Consider the following 8,025-nt stretch of genomic DNA (forward strand, 5'->3'; position numbering starts at 1 on the left):
CCAACCTTAATGATTCTATGATTTTATAAGAACTTTGGTACTATTTTTACCTGTCTACATCTCCTGTAATCTCTAAAACCTACCGCAGCTATAGATAGGATGTTGTCAGAGCAGTACAAGAAAGAACTTGCTCGTTGAGAGCACTCCTGGAAACAAAACAGGGCATCCTTGAAGAGCCTGAGAAAGCTCTCAGAACCGGATAAATGAGTGCTTTAAGATATATTTCTCACAGGACTTTTGTCATATTTAAGTAGCATATTGATTCTCTTTACAGTTCATTTAATATTCTGAGTATGTCAGATCTGGATTTCATTTGCACTTAAAAAGCACTCAGTATGGTCAGAAGGACATTTTGAGGCACTAATCTTATCCTACATTAGGAGAGCTCTTTCATGACTTCAAGTTTTAAGTTCTATAACAGCGATAACTTCCTATTAATCGTTCTCAATGACATTTTCTTGCTCACGTATCTTTGCATAGAGAAATTTCCTATATCGTCTTTGCATCTTTCTGACCACCCTAGCAAAGTTTGACTGTGATATCTTATGCTACTGTACTTGAAATTAGTCAGTCAAACAATACTAATGTATTTTTGAAGATGAAGTAATCCATTGTTAGAAAAACTTCTTCTCTGAGATGAGATGATACTTGCTATCTCTCCTTGGTTTGGCACAGAGACTTCTGATCTTCCCTTCTTGAAAATTCCAGTGTCTGGTGTAGTCTTCACATCCATCTCCAGAGGTACCACCACAGAAAAACTTAGGGTACTTTTTCACACATGGGCAGTCAAAAGTCCAACTACTGGAATTCAGGGCCGTATCTGTGCTTCCTAGGACCTCCTTTATGAAATAAGTAATTAGATACAGGGTCCATACCTTCTTGTTTTTCTACACTGAGGACATCAGCACTGGCTTTGGTGTCTGATTGATGCTTTTCTCTTAGCACTTCTACTCACATGAACAGTGATAAAGCCAATACAATTGAGCAAGTAATGCAAGAAAGGGACTATAGGAAAGTAGTGGACAGACTTCAAAGGAAGATATGTTGTGATAGGACAATAGGAAATGGTTTCAAGCTAAAAGAGGAAGATTTAGATTGTATAAAAAGAAAATTTACAGTAAGAGTGGTGAGGCATTGGAACAGGTTGCCCAGGGAGGTGGTGGATGCCCTGTCCTTGGAAACATTCAAGGGCTCTGAGCACCTGACCTAGCTGTAGGTGTCCCTGTTTGTTGCAGAGGAGTTGGAGTATCATTCATAGAAATTCAATGTATTCTCAGATGCAGGGATCTGTGTTAGTTAAGAACAGTTTTGTATTATAGATGGGGCCCACCATCAGGTTGTTGAAACTGTTGTCGAGCATTTACCAAGAGCACTGCCATCTTTCCAGAGAGAAAACATTTGTCACACAGAGCTGTTACTATTCTGATTGAAAACGTGGGCTTCTTAACCTCTCCTCTCTGTTGGATATTGTCAGCTGCTGACAGAATCATCTGCTTCAAGTGCTCACTGCTCCTTCTGCCAGCACACCGAAGCCAATGCTCCTTTATCTGTGATTCTTTTCTCATTCCAGTCACTGAGCTGAGGGAGGGCTGTGAGTGCCCAAAACTGTTGCTAGCTATATAGGCTTCAATGCAAGATAAACACATCCAAGTGTCACAGAGTAAAACTGAAGTTTCAACACTGATATCTCAATTGAGATATTTTGGAAAAGAGTTTTCAGTTCATGGAAGGTTACTGACGTTTATTTATAAAAGCTTGAAGGACTTACATTTATTACTACAAGGGCATTATTTGAAAGACTATTCTATTTTTCAAAATATTAAACTCAAAATAGAATAAACTTAAAATGAGTAATTAGGCACTTCTTAGAATGCTTTCCCTAACTTTATTTTCAATCATTTCACAAAGTAGGTGGAAAGGGTAACCTTTTTTAAAAATAATTTGTTTCACAGTACAACTGCAGATTTAAATTTATCTTACTATTTTTTTTCATTTTCATTTATATTTGGATTCCAAACTCTTAGATTATTATTATTTATATTCATATATGTTGCAATAATTCTTTAAAGCTATAACGACTGAAACTTCACAATGGTAGATGGACATACAACTTCTTGCAAAAAAAGCCACAATGCAGATAGGCACGAGGAGAAATGAGAGGATGACTGAAATTACACAACATTTGCTTGGTGGAGAGCAGGATGAATATATGGGAATAAATTTCCACCCAAAAGATATGAGAGATAGAGCCAAGAACTTATCTCAGGTAAATCAAATAATACAACTAAAAAACTCCATTAAGTTTTATTGCTAAAAGTGCTTGTTGTAGCTCTTGTGCTTTGTAGTAAACATGCAAAATAAAGACATAGTAAAAGTTTTTAATCATGAAAGATTACAATATGGAAGAAAAACTTGGATGTTGCTGTGTCTTGCAAATGTATAGTACTGGACTTCACAAGCAAAATATTTACCTGTACTGGAAATTACTGACAGACAATTCTGGTGCAGCACCAGAATCAAGCATTTAGTAAATTGACATAATTTTTACTTCTTCGAAGAGAGTCAGCTGGAATCTGATTTATTTCAGCCAATCCTTGTTCCCTTGCAGCAACTGTTGACATAGTATATTATAGCAATCAATCAATATCTGATTAAATGAATGAAGCTCTTTCATTACCTTCAAGCCCAGATTGAATTGCTGCAGCCATAACGGGAAGACAATATTTTACCTTGCCGTGGGGAAACCCCCACCTTTCTCCCAAGTCCTGATACTTATTGTTCAACTTATTTGGATGGAGAGGAAGATTTATCTCTTCTTGCCCAGCAGCAGTTAGGAAAAGCACAGAGGATTAACTGATAATTGGACGACTGTGTTATTACTTTCCCTCTGAATTGAATGTGCAGTTTAAATATTGACTGGTAGGGAAGGAGAAGGCAGGAAAGAGAATTTCTAGAAAAGGGATGCCCAGAAGTGGGCAACAGTGGCAGAGTACTTCAGGTCATGCAGCTGTAAGAGCTGTGTTGCATCACTAACGATGTGCACCCCTACACTGCCTTGCATGTGTCACCCCATTGACAGATTGCCTAGAAGATCTGCACCAAAGCTTTTCCAGTTTCTGTCTTGCTGTCATTTGGAGGCAGGAAAAGAAACAGAGCAGGATACGAAGCTGCTTTGCCAACAACTCCAAAGCAAACCTCTGGGCATCCCTCTGCAAATGGCTGCAACTCCATGGCCCTCAGTGGAGGCCAGGAGTCTCTTCTAATTGCAACACACAGTAGGGCTGAACTGCTTCCTGCTCTTCTCTTCTTTTGCCTTTTCTTCATTATCAAAAAAAGGTAATACATTTCTTCTGCAGCACCAATACACCTAAAGGGAAAGAGGCTTAATTAGTTCCTTTGACCAATTAAAGCAGTGCTAATGGAGGATAACAGCCATGTTAGTTACTCCTTGACCAAAAGAAATATGGTCCTCATTTTCGCTTTGTTAACAGAAGATTCTTTTCAGCAGCTTCACAACCTCGTTTTAATACTTGTGCATCATTGCACTGGCTCTTCCATGTCCTTTGAAACTCTCCACAGAGGTATTTTGAAAATGTTACAAAACCAGGCTTAAATTAGTGTGGTGGTCCACAGAGCTTTTCAATGGTAAATCAACATCTTATGAGTGAGATGCAATTTTTAGTTTGCCAGTGACAGCAGATGTGCAGTTTTTGAGAGCAGGAGCAGTTCAATATGCCCTCTTACTGCATTGCTGGTGCTCTGTGTGGGCTGTAACAAGTCAACAGAGCAGCTCCATCACCCTCAGCCAGCCCTGTCCATCTCAAAACATTGCAATAGAGGTCTGGAGGCAGCCATAGCCAGTCCCTTCATTAATTTTGCAGAGAGGAGCTTTATCTTACGAAAGCTAACTTCTGGAACCCTCAGAATTAAAATTAATAGAGCCCGGTACTGAAAGGACCTCAAAAGATCCTCATGTCCAAAATCTCATAGGAAGCAGGAACCTAGGTGAAGATTATCCTATACCCTTGACAATTATCCTATACCCTTGTCAATTGAAGACCTCCAGAGATGTGGATTCTACTATGTCTCTGGGGTGGTTATGGTAGTGATTGATCATTCTTAGTGTAAAATATTCCTTTCTCACACCAGGATGCAGCCTCTCCCAGCACAACTAATGCCCATTGTCCCTTGTCTTCTCTGTGTGACTCCTTGTGAAGTGAGAGCCTCTGTCCTCTTTGTAGTTGCCTTTTATGTACCAAAAAATCATGATGAGATCTCAACAGTCCTCATTTTCTCTGGAGTGAGAAGATTTAACTCCATCATTTTTTCCTCTTAGGACTTGATTAAGAAAGTCCTTGTTTTGTTGTTGTACTGAGTGCAGTTGGAAAAAGGGTGCTCCGGCACCTGGTCCCGAGGACAGAAGGGGTCTGCCTGCCATGGAGGGGGCCATTGCAGCCCTGGGGACCACCTCTTTCCTTCAGTAGAAAGCATCAGCCAACACAGACACCTGAGGGGCTGGATTTCACTCATAGGTTTCTAAAGGCCTATTCTAGGAGCACAGTCAGTGTTACCTCTCCCTTGGCTCCCATTTCTCCAGGCAGTGCTTCATGCGCTGTGATATACAGTGCTCTTGACCTGCGGGGGAGAAAGGAACTCACCAACTAATGGGGCAGGTTTTGCTAGCTGGAGCTGAAAGTCAATGTGTCTAGAGGAAAGCACAGCACTTAATCACTTACTTTGGGTGCAAATTTAGAGTGTGAAACTCTTGCCAAGTTGAATCAATAATTTTATTGGCTGGAACAAGTGATTAAGAAACTCTCGACATATAATTAGCTCTCTCTGTTTCTTTTTTCAGGCATTGCAAACCTTTTAGGAGAAACACCAACTGAGACAAAATGATTTGGCGAAAAAATTGTTTCAAGGATCACAAGGCAATTTTTATACTTTAATGTTACCTGCACTATAAGAAACATGGCGGTCTGCACTTTTTAAATTTGGGGAATCAAAATGAATGCTTTTAAAAATTGCCATTTATGCTAAGTAAAAGTAATAGCAATGACTGACTATAATGAGAGTAAACCACCTTCCCTGTGTCAGAGATGGATTGTGGGTTAAAAGCTGACCCTGAGCTGCTCGTTTTGAGGGTCTCTGTTCTGTAATAATAGGATTTAGAAAATCCTAAGTAGGAAAGTTGAAAGTAATTCCACTACATGCAAGTCACGTCAGGGAGCAGAAGTGATCAGTTTTACTAATGGCCAAAGAAAATAGCAATACTTTGGAAAAGATCAAATGGCCCCTTCCCATCATCCCTCAGCTGCAGGGTGGTGGGGGTTAGGGGGACGTGTCAGCTGAGCTTGTAAGAGTTGCCTGTTCCCTTCATTCCGCATCTAATATGGGAAAAAAAAGGCTGCTCTGGACAGCTTGCGAATACATAAAACTATTCTGAAGCTTACAGAAATTCCTTGCTATGTTTTTTTAAGTTTCTTAGGCACAGAGCTGCTAATGTATGCAGTTAATTGAAGTCCTTGCGGTGAAACTGAGTGATGTGCAGGGGAACCAATTTAATGCAGGTTTCATCCATACAATAAATTGAATGTTGCTAGAAGGCTGAATTTACAAAGAATCGATAAATGTTTAATGTTAAATTACTTTCATCATTAGTCTTCTAATATTTACAAAATTGTATGGAATGTATAGTTCCATGAAAATACTAACTGAATAATCAGGATTTGTAATGTTCTGAATAATGTGATTTATTTCACATTCAGAAAGGAATAGGGGGTTGAAAAAGGAAAAAGAGCAGTTAATTATGTCCTCACTGCAATGCTGATGAGGTGGGTATTTGCTTAGGGGAGTAGTCCTGCTGAGTTTAATAGGATCAACCATTGGAACACAGTTACTTGTGAATGTGTGTTTGGGAAGAAGTCTGCAGCATTGTGTTTGATGAGATACAGGAGTCCCTCAGTGTCTCAGGGAAGTACTAGAGCAAACCTCTTCATCTGGGCTATCTGACATCACCTGGTCCACACAGTTACTGTACCTTTAGCTCAAGTGCCATCACTAAAAAGCACATCAGCACTGACCTTCAGGCCATCAATACAAATGATGTTGCTGTTACCTGACAAAAAATTACTAGTGTACGTAGCATAGTGCTCTTTGGTAACGCTTCTATGCCTTGTCTATTAAACATCTACAACTGTATCCCTGCGCAAAGAATGTACATCAGTCTGTTCTTCGTTCTTAGGGATGAAAGAAATAGTACCAAAATTTCAATTTTTTGAAAGTCTAAGGAGGAAAGACAGAAAAGCTACTCTTTTACTACCTGAATCTTCTTGCAGCATAAAGATACATGCTGCAAAACGGTTCTGCTGGGTTTTTTGTTAAGTTGCGAATTTTCTCCAGTTTGAAACAGAGCAAAGATGCCTTGGTAAGGAAGGAATGGTGCCATAGAGCAGATAAATGGATCTCGGGGCTTGGCAAGCAAGGAACCGTGCTTCAGAATGGATAAATGGATTTCAGGACCAGCAGAGCTGATTTTCATCAGTCAACATGATTAAATCTGGGAACGATCTCCTGGCCTACCTTCATCAGAGTTGCACTAAGTATGGAGAGAACAGCTGAAGCCACAAATGCTTTACATTCGCAGGACTCTGTACTGAAGTTGGAGCCGGTTCCTGTGTGAGAGAGAGGAAGGAAGAGTCTGGGCAGACCCACAGAAATGATCCCCCGGAGTATTAAGCACCGATTGCTTTTATCTCTGTGTACATCTTCTACATAGAAGCACCTCTACATGGATGGAGACTGATAATGCAGTAAGGATTCATAAGCTCTCAGCTTGCAGACCAACTACTAGGTGTTCCCAGCTGTCTGTGTCCAGGGACACAACCATAGTTGGCTTAGGGTTTACAAGCCTTGTGTTGGTCTTCTGCTGCACTGCAGATCAGCCCTGCAGTATCTTGTTTGGGTAGGAAGTATTTTCTTGTAGCCCAGAGAATGCAAAATGAGAAGTGGCTCCATTTAATGAGTCAGTCTGGCCCTCTGATTATTGAATAGCAATAGTCTGTGCTAGGAATATATTAAAGAAAGGAAAATAAATTGGGAAAAAAATCTATTTTGTGAGCAATTGCAGCTGCCAAGCTTCTTTCAGGCTCATTCTCATTTTTAGTTGTATCATTAGACAAAAGATGTTTATTTCAGTCTCTCTGTCCCCAGGCTAGATTGCCTTCTCACAGGGATTTAACTATTCAGAGAGAAGCAGAGCCTAATCCCTGAGGAGTCAACAGCCCCAAGAAACCTGAAGTTTTCAGGGAGAACTGAGGTCAGTGCAAATGCTACAGAAAGAGAGTTTTGATGTGAGAGCCATGCTGGGCACAGAGACCTCGAACATACCCAGGAACCAAATGTTAATGAGAGGTGCAGGGACACAGGTGCATCAGCCAGAGGAGGACAGCACCCAAACTCTGCATTTTCTGATTTCTAGCTAAAATACTAACTATCCTCTTTCTCCCTCATTCTCCTCTGGTAGCTGTTTCTGAACCTGCCTGAAGTGGGGGTAAATGGAGCAAATAGATCTTGGTTCCAAATTGACTGAAATTTAATGCCAAAGAGAAAAATTTTGTGCAGGAGATGTTGATCTTTAGACATCTCCAGGGGCAGGGCTGTACTTACTGTCTGATTGTTCAGATGTTAATTGTGCCCATATACCAAAGTAAGTCCCCCTTACTATTCTCCTAACTTTTACCCTCAGCTACCAGAATAGCAGCTCTGCTACACACAGGCATAAAAATTTAGTTTCCACATAATCAAAAGCCTTATCCAATCAACATACTGGCTATAACCAAAATCTGCTTTTTCCCATATTATACGTGGGATGTATCTTCCTGATCATACTGGCACCATCTAAGAGCAAGGGGGAAATTTGTACTGGATCTGAATGGGTTGCATCACTGGAGCTGTGAGATTTCTCTAGTAGGGTTTCGTAGAGGTTTCCCCATTTTTTCTTGTAACATTACATCACTGAGTCAG

Source organism: Phasianus colchicus, chromosome 6 (genome assembly GCF_987193195.1).
Source record: "Phasianus colchicus chromosome 6, bPhaCol1.hap1.1, whole genome shotgun sequence".
NCBI lineage: Eukaryota > Metazoa > Chordata > Aves > Galliformes > Phasianidae > Phasianus > Phasianus colchicus.